General features: G+C 40.5%; 1 protein-coding gene across 7 annotated transcripts in view; it reads right to left on the reverse strand.

Annotated features, from left to right (window-relative positions):
* Nucleotides 1-14023, reverse strand: part of FAM110B (family with sequence similarity 110 member B) — a 119448-nt gene that overhangs the window by 36628 nt on the left and 68797 nt on the right. Inside the window, exon 1 of one of the 7 annotated variants that reach the window (XM_069960015.1) lies at nt 7579-7718. The exons of 5 other annotated variants lie outside the window; for them this stretch is intronic. The gene's annotated coding sequence lies outside the window, so the exon portion shown is untranslated. Of the gene's footprint in view, nt 1-7561; nt 7719-14023 lie in introns of those variants that run through there. One more of the 7 variants, XM_069960018.1, reaches the window with a different exon arrangement.

A 14023-nucleotide genomic window follows, 5' to 3' on the forward strand; every position in this document is an offset into this window, starting at 1 on the left:
AAACTTATAAATATGAAAACTATAGATTTATAATGTGAATTTATGCTGCAGAAAGAAAAGGTTAAATTTACTGACCGGCAAATGATTATGTTGGTAATTAGCTGAAGTTACTCGCTATTACATGCTATCTTTGGAAGCCAAAGAGCCTTTGGAGATCAGTATAAAATCTGGATTTTCATTCTATACTCAGATCTTAAAGCACAGATTAAAACCATCAAGGGAATATTCTATCCGATTAAAAACCTGCCCAAGTTTTAAAGGCAGGCTCCATTCCAAGATACAAGAGGTTCAATGGGTTTACCTGGAACAGCAAATTAACACAGTTTCCTTCTTGAAGTACATGTATAAAACTACATGGAAAAAGTAAAAATAGGTTAAGTTCTCTGAAGATATTTTTTGCGGCTTTCAGCTTTTGGCCAAAATACTGTGTTCCCCAAGATGAGGTACACATGGTTCAATGCCAAAATTTTACCACGACAGTGTGCCCTGCAACCTCAAATATGCAAAAGAACACTGCAGAGACACCATCACGTGTCTTAACGTCAGTAAACTAGCCAGACCTTCCTCCGGGAAGAAACAAGCAAGCCAAGGAATGACTCCAGTCAAGGAAACCATCCAAGCAAGGTGTCCATCCACAGACAGCTGTTTCGGGGTATTTGCCCCTCATCAGTGTGGAGTAGGAATCTGGCTAGTGGGAGCAATGCCTAGTAAGGGCATGCAAAAGGACGCTGGCTGACCTCAGGGAGATCAACCAAAACACCGCAGAGACACCACCATCATGTGTCTCGACGCCAGTGTATTCTAGAACATTGCCCCCTGGGAAATGAAATATGCAAAACAACACTGCAGAGATACCATCACATGTCTCGACGTCAGTGAACTAGCCAGACCTTCCTCCCGGAAGAAACAACAAAGCCAAGGAATGTCTCCAATGAAGGAAACCACCCAAGCAAGGTATCCATCCACAGACAGCTGTTTCGGGGTATTAGCCCCTCAGTGTGAAGTAGGATTATGGCAACCTCAAGACATGTTCTAAAGAGTAAGGCCTTATTTACACGTCCGCAAAAAAGTCCGTACTTGTGGATCCGCAATTGTTGGCAAAGATGATTACAATGTCTTCAATAAGGTTATTCACACGCATGACATGTTGTAGCTCAGACCACAGTTGCAGCACATGTCCCCATAGAAATTAATTAGAGCCTCCACAAATCAACAAAAAGTGCTGATCACAACAAAACTAGTTGAAAAATTACTGTACAATTTCTATTGATGTGTACTAGCCGATACCAAAATGTGGACACAGATTTCAGTCAGCAAAAATATACTGATGTGTGAATGAGGCTTAAAGAGGAACAAATACTCAAGGAGCAAATTGTGGTGATCATACAAAGTGACACTTTTTTTTGTCCAATTTTTTTTTTAAAAAACTAAGCTTAAATCCCTATTAGAGTATTCTGAGTTAATAGACTGAGGTCCCTATTCAGGATCCTCATCTGGAAGGCAGCTACAAAAAGAAAAAAAAAAGGCTGCATTACATTAACAGGTCAGTGTTTTCAATGGAAACTGTGAAATGCATCATTGAACACTTTCTGTTGGATTCCACAACAGATTAGAGTAGATTGCTGGGGGTCTTAGCAGTGGGACACCCTGTGATCAGTTTATCATCAGGGAACAAAAAGAAATTGTCTAAAGAGAACAGACCTTTTAACTTCTAAGCGCATGAGGAGATGTTAAATGGGGCTTTACAAGGTATCACATAGAAGGCGGGGAGAAAACAAAGACTGAAGTAACGAAGAGTAAATTTTCATCAGATAACTTACTGTTTCCAACAAAACTACTAAATATTGACATTAATAAAAATGGAAGAGGCAACAAAGAACAATACTTTTCTTTGAAGAAAATAACAAAATAAAAAAACAAAAAGAAAACATGAAGTATCCTAGTTTATTTTGGATAGAGTTGCGCGGACCGTTGAACTTTTTGTCAGATGGCATCTGCGCTTGATCGTAATGCCTGTGATCCCGGGTGCATAGTTGCGCTCCCGGGAATATGCGGCCAGGGAATTTCAGATCAATTCCCTGGAATATCCCGGCCACATATTCCTGGGATCGCAACTTTGCACCCGGGATCACAGGCATCACGATCGAGCGAACCGCTTTCGGACCAAAAGTCCGAACAGTTCGCTCATCTCTAAGTTTTGGAGTACTTGCTTGAAGGCCTCTACTTTCATTTGAAGTTTCTATGCCATAATAATATTATTATTATTAATAATATGTGAGAACATGGCACAAATTACAACCACCATTGTTTGGTGCGGCCATGCAAAAAAAAAATTTGCATGCCAATTCTATAAGCAGTGGCTGTTATTAACCTTCCATGCATACACTCCATAGTGTGTTTGGAAATCAAAGCCTTTTGAAAAAAAAAAAAAAGGTTCCTGTGTCTGTCAGAGCTCTGACGGCCGCAGGAACAGTCAAACACCAGCTTATGTTCGGCCAGTATAACAACGTCCGTTGCCATACTGTGTGTTAACATAGCCTAAAAGTAGAGATGAGCGAACTGGGTTCGGGTTCAAGTCCATCCGAACCCGAACTATCAGCATTTGATGAGCGGGGGCTGCTGAACTTGGATAAAGCTCTAAGGTTGTCTGGAAAACATGGATACAGCCAATGACTATATCCATGTTTTCCACATAGCCTTAGGGCTTTATCCAACTTCAGCAGCCACCGCTAATCAAATGCTAAAAAGTTTGGGTTCGGATCGAGCATGCTTGAAGTTCGTTCATCTCTAATCTCTACCTAAAAGTCCTTTTTGTTTTGTTTTTTAACTGTATGAATGCTGTGATGTTACAGCTCCCGGTAATACTTTACAGCGAACACTCTCAGTACACAGGTGCTGCTATGCTATTCTGTGAATGGACAACTCAGAAAGCCCAAAGCTGTTGATTCAACCCGTTTTCATCTGCAAACTCTTCTAACTTTACAGAGAAGGACAAAAACAAACAAAAAATTGCCTCAGGTGACAAAGGGCTGAAATAAGAATCTAAGCAGGACCCAGAGGTACAGAAAGCATTCTCTGCTAATACCTCACCCCCTCCTGCAGGTAAAAAAGCGCATTCCATATTCACAATATATCTGTCATACACTGACAAGTGAGGGAGACCAGGCAAGGCAGCACTTTTCACTTCCTACTCTTCTTTTACTGCACACATTTCAGGCCCTGAAAATACAACAGAACACGCGGTTTGACTTTCCTTCCTTTTACGGGCAGAAGAGGTCACGTCCGCATATTGAACGGTAGGCCAATTCCTGGTTATTCTTTTAAAGGGGAACAAAACACAACAAACACTATCTGGAGGTTTTGTATGTCAAAAGCCCGGATAATCCAGCAGTGAATATGCCGCTACTAGTGTAGTATTCACATGAATGGTCTGTCCCATCAGTGTATCCAAAGACAATTACGTATCACAACACCAAGCTGGAGGTGTCACAAGCACTTATGATCAAGAGAATGGAACTCTACATAAGTTATACAGTACAAAGCAAAGATCCGGACTATTGACTACAGACTAAACATAAACTGAGTCATAAATATTTCCTGGATACCGCTGTCAATTCATAATAGATATTAACCTGAATAAGAGGCCAATCTGTTTGCCAGCAAGAAAATAGAGGTGTTAAGAAGCCCATAGCTAGATGGGGATTCTCATCAGGATTTTAGACATACCTTTATTTATTATCTCCAAAGTCCTTTCCAGCACCCTGATAGAAGCCTTTGTGTTAATATGTAAATTAGGTTTAAAAGTCCAGGGGGTGTTCCCCAATAAGGCAAAAGCTCAGGTAAGTCTAGCTCATATCCTCTTATTCCAGTGGCTGCCAGTTCAAATGGGTATGTGGGCAGGTACAGAGGTGGTGAAGAGGACATAGGCTGGAAATACCAGGGCTTTTGCTATGCTGGGGAACGCCCCCTAGACTTCAAAACCATATTTAAATAATAACAAAAATTATTTCTTAGAGCTGAGACAATGGTGATTAAAAAAAAAAGATAAGTCCAGAATCCCAATGAGAAGCTGTATCTGACCATGTGTATATTTACACCCCTGTTTAGCTTCTGGCATATCAAATTGAAATTTGTAGCAATGCCCAATTGTCAGTCATGTCTATGTATATGTCGGTTTTTGAAAGTCATTTTACATATAGAACTATATTATAGAGAAATAGAATTGTTGTATGGACAAGGATGAAAATACAATACATTATTTTACTAATCAGAAGTTTCAGCTAATATAAAAGCCAGAGCTGAATTCACAATTCTGTTGGCTTCAGAGCTGCAATCAAGCAGCATAGTTTGCTGGCACCCTGGCTTAAAAGAGATTTTACTGATTTAAGGTAAAGTCAATACACTAGATTTTTCTTATATCCTTGCTTATGGAGGACACACAGTATAACTAGTACATCAACTATATTGGTTACATGAAAAGCTGGGCCTTAGGCATGTATCTCCTACATCACAGTGACATTATAGCACTTCTTTAGTCTACCAGCATCACAGCCCTATGACCTCCTGTATCTCTGTAACAAATATAAAGAAGAATTTCCTGAGCTGAAGGTGAAACCTAAACTGTAATCTCTTGGGATGTTGCGGTGTCATTTACTATGTCCTTGGATTAAACTTTCAATAAAGAGTTTTCAGCTCCGACCTTGAATACATTTTGTATATGGTAATGACGTCCTCTGGCGTTCCGCTCACTTACGTGGGGATAGCTGCTGCAGCCTTGATAACAGGGAAAATTCCATTTTTTTTCTTTAAAATATATGTCCCTGAAATTCTTACATTTCTCAGTAAATATTTTACAGCGGGACCAAGCACTTGCTGACGCAGTAGCACAGTCTGAGCCATAGAAAAGCCTCTTAGTTTAAAAGCACACTGCTCATCTATTACATGCGAATAAGACTACAATGAAAAAAATACTCTGTATGAACAATAAGTCACATTCATTCTCAAAATATATTAAAAAAAAATATATATATATATTAAACAAAATTAAGAAACAAAAAAACTCCCAATTAAAGCTATCGAGCTGACCCTCTTCTTTGTTATATGGGTAACCTGTTTAGATAAGGCAGGGGTGTAACTTGAAGCTGGTGGTCCTCAGTGTCAAAGGGGGCCCTCAACCTTATAGTACTAGCCTCTTTATATAGAGAGGAAAGGGACCACCTTGGGCTCCTGGGCACAAGTGCAAGAGGAAAAGGGAGGTGGTGCCCATCTGTGTATGGAGGCAGCTTGTCGGCACCATCTTCCCTTACCTCTTGCATCTCTCTGTGTATACCTTGTTGATAAAGTTTAAGTATTGAATCATCTGGATCAGGATCAATGTACAAATGCTGATTTTTCATAAAATGCTGTATTCTTTTGTTATGCAACTGTAGTTTAGTACTTACCTAAATAAACTTTAGCAGCTAAGAGCAACTAAAAACTAAATTTTTTTAATTCAGTAGATATTTCTTCAAATAGTCTACCGGTTTTCAACTTGCACCACCCGTAGAGGAGTGCGCAACCATATTTCACACAATGCATAACTCAAAGGGCATGCCAGTCAGCTAACCACAACTCTTCATGCAGATTTACATGCTATTTAGTGTAATTTATTTTAACTGTCTGCATGTCAATCATATCTCTACAATTGTTTTAAAAGGTGAAGTCCGGTGAAATTTTTTTATTTAAGTATGGTATTGCGCCCCAAAAGTTATACAAATCACCAATATACACTTATTACGGGAAATGCTTGTAAAGTGCTTTTTTTCCTGCACTTACTACTAAATCAAGGTTTCACTTCCTGGATAAAATGGTGATGTCACGACCCACGACCGAGGATGATGGCAGAGGGATGCTCAGTGTCCCTCCAGTGCTCTGTGTCCCTCAGTGTCCCACTGCCATCATCCTCTCCAGCAGCCACAGCCTACACAGCTTTGGGAGTCGGGTTGTGACATCACCATTCTATCCAGGAAGTGAAGCCTTGATGCAGAAGTAAGTGCAGGGAAAAAAAGCACTTTATAAGCATTTCCTGTAATAAGTGTATATTGGGGATTTGTATAACTTTTGGGGGGCAATACAATACTTTGATAAAAATGTTCGACGAACTTCTCCTTTAATGAACCAGGAGAATTAGGATGAATACAAATATAGGCCTGGCTCTGACTATTATGGCCGCAATTCCCCTTCTCTAACACTTCGCCCTACTGGGGCCTCTCAGAAGAGTTTTTTTCAAAAACAAAACCTATAAGGATAGATTATTTATTTTGAGTAGGGTCGAGTTGACATAGACCCCATTGACCTGAGCTGGCTACAAAGAGATAAGGACGATATAAGGATTGATGAGGGGATATTACAAAGTTCAAGTTTATTTAAAATAAAGAATCTAGCATGGGCAAAGTCTTGGGTCAAGAAACCCCTACAATCACTGAGGTACACTGGTATTTATGTACCGCCTTGGGCATTTGCTTTACTGTTCCCAAGAAAAAGTCAATCACCTTCACATAATGTGAACAAAGGCTAAGATAACCATCTGGAATCTATGAGCAACAACATGTAACGTTCACTGTTTTTGTATTAAATGACAAGAGTACAATACGTAAATAATGGTTGCCTGTGAGGGCACGCAGTCACCGACTAGTGGAGGTGAGGCCTTTGATAATGTGTTCATACAGTGGAATTGTGTGACCGAAGTATATTCTTGGCATGTGAAGTATGCACACTGAGGGGAGGAAGCAGGACAGGTTAAGGCGGCTGAGTATGACATTGGAATGGATTCCAAATTCCATTCAAACCTGAGAGATTGAATGCAGATTTCTATGCAAACTTGCTTGGTTATAGATTCTCATTTTTCCCCCTATAGGTAAATTATTATTACAGTATGTGAACATGTACATACCAACAGTTTATCCCAATTGCTGTGTAATTAGAATTAGACATATACCACTAAAGATCTCATGAGGGCGCTGCCAACAAAAGAAATACTGAGCTAATGTCCTGTTTTCATTAAAGGAAAAGTCCCACCAAATAAAAAAAAAAAAAAAAAAAAAAAATCAAGCCAGTCACAGACTGGCTGAGTGGGCAATTGCTCTGCCGGGCCATGACATTGCAGCTGGAAGAGCAGGGTACATGACGTACCCAGTTTACAGCCGAAAATGACTTTGGGCAGCCGTGAGCAGGAACTGGAAGTAGTTTAATATTTTCATGCAACCCCCTGCCTGATGTTTTTAAATTTGGTGGGACTTACAAACATACAAAAGACACCCGATCTACCTTTATGTGGGGATTCCAGCAGTGGGACACTTCTATCCTTTGAACCCTTTTATTAATCAATTGTAGAGTTCCTAATAGATGGACCCCGAATAACCAGCATGTAATGTATCTTAGCAATATGCTACCAGCCCTTTAGCTACGACTGCACATTGTTCACTTAACATTTTACAAACTTTTTTTTTTTTTAATAAATGAAGAGACTATGAGAAACACAGTAATATATCTTAACAGAGAAAAATGACAGACACTTTCCTACCCCTCTCTTCCTCCTACCATAAACTCATTCACTGTACTCTTTTGTAGAATGCCCTCCCACTTCTGGGGCTGTAATATTCAGATATAGGGGGGCAAGATTCACTCTACTGTGTGTGCAGTGTATACAACACATAGCAGGTAGTCTCTGCCCACTAGTTCAAGGGCAACTAGAATGAGAAAAGAAACCTGCAGAGGTAAAAACAAGGAAAAGTGGCATATACAGTATACATGTATGTACATTATGGGGAGATTCATCAAACATGGTGTAAAGTGAAACTGGCTCAGTTGCCCCTAGCAACCAATCAGATCCCACCTTTCATTTTCCAAAAAGTCTGTGAGGAATGAAAGGTGGAATCTGATTGGTTACTAGGGGCAACTGAGCCAGTTTCACTTTACACCATGTTTGATAAATCTCCTCCTATATCCTTTTCAGCTTGAAGAGGACAGGATAGATCAGATGCCGCAGAATAATAAATCCTTGAATGTATTTCACCATAAAATCTACTTTTATAACTTCCATAGCCTTTACTAATCACAGTATCACTGTAGGTCTAGGAGGACGTATAAAACCCAGTGAACCAACTATGAAAGAGGGATGTGGGAATTTCTAATGTCTAAATAGCATAAATAGCAAACCGCAAGTATTTGTCGCTGCTAATGGAAAATTTTTAAAATGATAATTAGCAAACAAAATAAACAAGCAAACAAGCAAAGCAGAGCAATGGTTATGTCCTGCTAATATCGCCAGCTATTTTACCTGACAGCACTAACCTTTTTAAAAAGCATAGCAGCCGTGACGTGTGTGCGGCCATTTTTTATAGGCCACTGACAAGTACTGTACATAACCAGTATAAAGCTGTGTTCAGGCTAAGTTTTTAGAAACATTACATGAAGGCTTATAGGATTAACTGTATAGTAATTATTTAGTCTCTCTATAGAGGGGCCGTCAATTCCTTTTGTTAGGAAGGTCTTCCAACAATAAGCAAATCATAATATGGTAGTCTATGGAGAACCAGGGAGTAAGGGCCCTATTACTCGGAGCGATAGTTGGTCGAATTGGGGCAATTCAGCCGCTTATTGCTCAGTGTAAGGATCCATTTACACAGAAAGAATATCTGACAGATTATCTGCCAAAGATTTGAAGCCAAAGCTAGGAACAGACTAGAAACAGATCAGGTCATAAAGGAAAACCTGAGATTTTTGCTCTTTTCAAATCCATTCCTGGCTTTGGTTTCAAATTTTTGTCAGATAATCTGTCAGATCATCTTTCTGTGTAAATGGACCCTAAGGGCCCTATTCCACAGGAACGATATCGGCCGAATTGGCCCCATTCGGCCGATTATCGCTCGGTGGAACAGAGAGAACGATCAGCCAATGATCGGGTCATCGGCTGATCGTTCATTTAGGGCCAGACCTAAAATCATCGTTCCCCCACTGCGCATCGCTATAGTGGAATAGCGGTGCGCGGCGGGCGACCGACGATTTGAGATGCACAAAACATTACCTGCAGGGCTTCTCCTCCGCTCTGTCTTCCTCCCCGGGCGCTCTAGCTTCAGAGTGGCCTGTCAGCTGACGGAGTGCTCAGCCAATCACAGGCTGGGACCGCCGCGGCCTGTGATTGGCTAAGTGGCCTTTCAGTGGAGAAGAAGACCTGACAGGTAATGTATGCTGCTCTCGCTCAACGATCATTGGGCTGTGGAATAGGCCCAGTAAACAAGCGGTGATCTAGCAGATCGGCGCTTGTTTACATCATTGATCAGGCCCTGCTCGGCCCGTGGAATAGGACCCTAAGAGAGACAACGATCAGCCAATGACATTCATCACCTGATCGTTTGTTTGGGTTTGGCTACGTTTAATAGTGATGTGCGGCTGAGGATTGGCCAAACACCCGATACCTTACCTCTCCCTGCTCCTGGTCTTCTCACCTGTGCTCCGCAGTTCCCCGGTCCCGGCGGCTGCAGCTTCTGAGCGTCCCGTCAGCTAATAGGCCGCTCAGCCAATGTGGAGCACAGGAGAGAAGATTGGGAGCGGGGAGAGGTAAGGGTATCAGGTGTTTGGGCAAGAGCTGCATGGATATCACTAATGATGTCCATGCAGCCCTAACGGCCCAATTATCGGGACGTCTAATAGTTCAAGTAAACAAGTGCCGATCTAGCAAAATGATCGGGCTGTAGTTGGCCCGTGTAATAGTACCCTGTGTTTAGTTTCCCTACAGTGCCTCTACAGGATAAACGAAGCGTTACATCAAGCTCATAAAAATCAATAGACTGTCTCTATAATAAAATGGTGTAGTGAGTAAAACAAGCCTTTCGCAATAGCATTCTACATAAGCAAACAGATAAAGGTCCAGAAGCCCACCCTGCAAACAGAACAGGCTATCTACCCTCTGTTACCCAAGACTCTAATTTGGTCAACTGGTTTAGAAAAAGTTACCAATCAGATCAGTATAACCCTTTATGAATTTAGTTGCTCTGAAATTTCTTTCTGTATCGTTAGGATTCTTCATAAATAATTATAGGAAAGAATAAGATTTAAATCATGTTATAAAAAAAAAAAAAAAAAAAAAAAAAAAAAAGTTCACCTGGTACATTCTACGCTGGCACTCACATTTCAAGCAATGTCATCTGATCTAGATTCATCTGCAGTTATTGACTGTGAATGCCTGGTCAGCGCAGTTTGTCAAATCTGACATATCCTACTAGGTCACTGAGACATAAAATAGGTGCAGTGTGGGGAAGATGAAATCACTTTACCTGTCAACTGTATTTGTGTTACACAAACTGAAATTATGAAACACACAAAAACCAATGTCATCCTGTGACCTGTATCTAGCCATATCAATGTTTAGGAAGTCATGCAAACATATTTGGAGATTAAAAAAACAAAACAAAAAAAAAAAACACACAACACTACGCTATAAAGAGCGGGTTCAGGCAGCAACCAATCAGATCACAACTTTTACTTTCTATTCAGAAGAATGGAAACTTTCAAATATAAAATACGTATTTCAACTCTCTAGAAAAGTGAAGTAATTCTCCATAGCCTGGAGCAAATTCCCATAGAGCTCTGCATTGCACCATTCTTGATATTCCCCCTGGAAATGAATAAATATGTAAACATTTTGTGTTACCATTACCCTTGTCAATAGGGTATAATAGTCTGACACATCAGCGCCGATTGGACAGTATCAGTGTACAGAGACAGCACATCGACAAAGGCAACAGCAGGTGAATAGTAAAGGAGTGTTCCAAGAAACAAAATGCTGATGAATTGTTAATTTACAGGGAAAACTAATATTTACAAAAATAGACAGGTCAGGAGAGGTTGCTCTTTAAGCCCCATTTACACTTTAGGGAAATCCAGATACATTTCTTGACCCATATGATTCTAAGGGTCCTTTTACACATACAGATGTATCTGACAGATTATTGAAGCCAAAGCCAGGAATGGATTTGAAAAGATGAGAAATCTCAGCCTTTCCTTTAAATCCTGTTCTCTGTTTATAGTCTGTTCCCTGTTTTTGGCTTCAATAATCTGTCAGATAATCTGTGTGTGTAAAAGGACCCCAAGGGGATTTTTTCTGATTGTTGTCCATGTTGGAAAATAGGCCCAGAAATTATACAGGGAACTCCAGACAAATGTTCACGGTATTATATTCTGGATGCTTTGCTTGACAGCCTGGGACAACACCAGGCCTGTACCGCAAGGGGCCAACACTGGCCCTTCAACTGTACGTGCTCCTAATCAGGAGAGCATACAGTTAAATGTGATGCTGTGTTTGACAGGGACGGGAGCCATTGGTTCCCACCCTGTCAATCACTTTTCTGGACTCATGTGCAAGCACATGAAGCCAGAGGTAGAAGCTGGAGGAGCCGTCTGCAGCAGGTAACCAAGTTTAATTTCTTTTTCCTCCTCTGTTTTTATGATTAGGAAACACTGATGGTTTCCTGAAGCCTCCTGAAAGGCTCCCTGACCAGTATTTTCTGACTATAAAAATGGCCACGGAGGTGTAAAGGGGGCCTTAATTTGAGTCAGACCAAAGTATAATGTTAAATATAAAGTTAAAAACAAACCCACAGCTACTTCTTTGCAAAAACAGCACCACACCAGTCTTCAGGTAACGTGGAGTATTTCATTTTCTTGAATGGAGCTGCACAATACCCAACCATACCATACCCAAACCAAGCAAAGATGGGACTAAATGTACTGAATGGGTACTTCCCAGAGCAGTATAATAGATGCAGTTGTCCAAGTATTTAAAAAGGTGCCCCAAAGGCGGTCTACCCCATTTACAGGTTTCATTTAATTTTTAATATATTTTTTTTTTAAACCAAAATACCAGAGCATCTACAAAATGAACTAAAGAAAGTCCTAAGAACAAACTTTTTTTTTTAATGGGGACTTCCCATTCTTAAAATTCCTTTTCAGTGCTAACTGTAGCGTTCACATGGTTCCATTACCCAAATATTGGCCAGAAGAACTAATCCCTTTTGTCTTAAAGGGGTTGTCCAGGGAAAATCTTTTTCTTTCAAATCAACTTATATCAGAAAGTTATATAGATTTGTAGTTTACTTCTATTAAAAAATCTCAAGTTTTCCCATACTTATCAGCTGCTCTATGTCCTGCAGGAAATGTTTTATTTTCAGTCTGACACACTGCTCTCTGGTGACATCTCTGGCCGAGTCAGAAACTCTGTCTCTGTTTTATATGAATCCCCATAGAAAACCTCTACTGCTCTGGACAGTTCCTGTCTAGGCCAGAGATGTCAGCAGAGAGCACTGTGTCAGACTGGAAAGAAAACAACATTTCCTGCAGGACATACAGCAGCTAATAAGTATGGTAAGACTTAAGATTTTTTAATAGAAGTAAATTACACATCTATATACCTTTCTGATATCAGTTGATTTGAAAGAAAAAGATTTTCGCTGGGCAACCCCTTTAAGGTTTTGCACATCGCCTATATATTTCAATGGTTATACCCAGATTTTTGGGCACAATGCCGCACCACAGATAAGAAAGCTCGCCTTACCTCAGAATGTCTACCACCACTATTTCTAATGATACAACACTTACATGTTAGAACATAAAGAAATATAATAAGAGGAATAACTTACTGGATCATCTAAAGCTCACATAACCCACAGCCTTAGGGCAATTTCCACATGAAAAAACAGAGACACCTTTGGACTTCTGACTACAAACTATAATAAACTAGAAGGCGGCAGGATACAGAGAGTAGGTAGATTTTGTAGAAAGTAATGGTGAACAAACATGGCCGAGTGACTCATCCCGAGAAGTGGTAACACATCACAGCCCCCTCATTTTACATTGTAAGCAGATAACATTATTTATGATGGGCTCAGCCAGAAAATGGAACAGAATTATAGTAATAAGCATCACACAAGTAGGAGTCGCTGAACCGAGATTAAACCACTGGGCGAGAAATGAATCAATATGCACCAGCAATTTCTCTTCTCTAATGAATACTGATTACTAAGAACAACTTATAGATTTTACCAAATGTTCTCGGACATATATATATATATATCCTTCTATATCAAAGCTAAAACAATGGTGAAATATTAAATGATGTTATGCATACTCTGTGACTTACTGTGGAATAATTTATATAGCGCCAACCTACGCTGCAGACCAGAATACCTAGAGGAAACCCACACAAACATGGAGCAGTCATACAAACGGAGCTACCATGAGAAAGACTATTAAAGGAATTTTCTATCAAGGGGAAACCTATGATGGGCTGACCTTCTCTCATCTCCAGGATCAGCAGAGCGGATGGCAAATTCTATAGCAACATCAATATATTTATCAAGGCCCAATGGTATGGCAGTGTCAGGTATTACAGTGTTAATGTCCCCTTTATTTACATGTCACAGTGAAAAGTTTTACACCCCCCACTGATCTCTAGAATGAGCTGGGTGGAGCTGGTGGCTGTGTGCTTTAAGGCCCTATTCCACGGAATGATTATCGTCCGTATTCGGCCGATATCGATATCACCCGGGCAGCACACCCCCCCCCCCCCCCCCCGCAGGTACCCGCCGCCCCTCCCGCACTCACCCGCTCGCTGCTGCCGCGTTCGGCAGCCTTATAGGAGTTCACTACATTATATAAGAAACACAGGAGCAGTGAAGATTTATGGAGGTGGCATCTTTTTGGCCTAATTTTGGTCGCCTTTTTGAAGCAAAAATACAGGCGTATTTGCAAATTAAGGTCACAATGTGCATAACACGGACGTATTTTTGTCTCAAATTGAAGGTCACCCAAAAAGAAATACGGCCAAAAAAGGACGTTGTAGCCTTACAGAGCTAGTTTATTACAGATCCTTTGTATAGATGAGAGCAATAGGTCTGCAGTCAAAGACAAAAAAGGTTTGTACTACTGCTTTGTTTAGCACACAGGGCACTGTTTGGATTCATAACCCTATATCAAACGTTCTGCTCTG

Source organism: Dendropsophus ebraccatus, chromosome 2 (assembly GCF_027789765.1).
Source record: "Dendropsophus ebraccatus isolate aDenEbr1 chromosome 2, aDenEbr1.pat, whole genome shotgun sequence".
In the NCBI taxonomy this organism is placed as follows: Eukaryota; Metazoa; Chordata; class Amphibia; order Anura; family Hylidae; genus Dendropsophus; species Dendropsophus ebraccatus.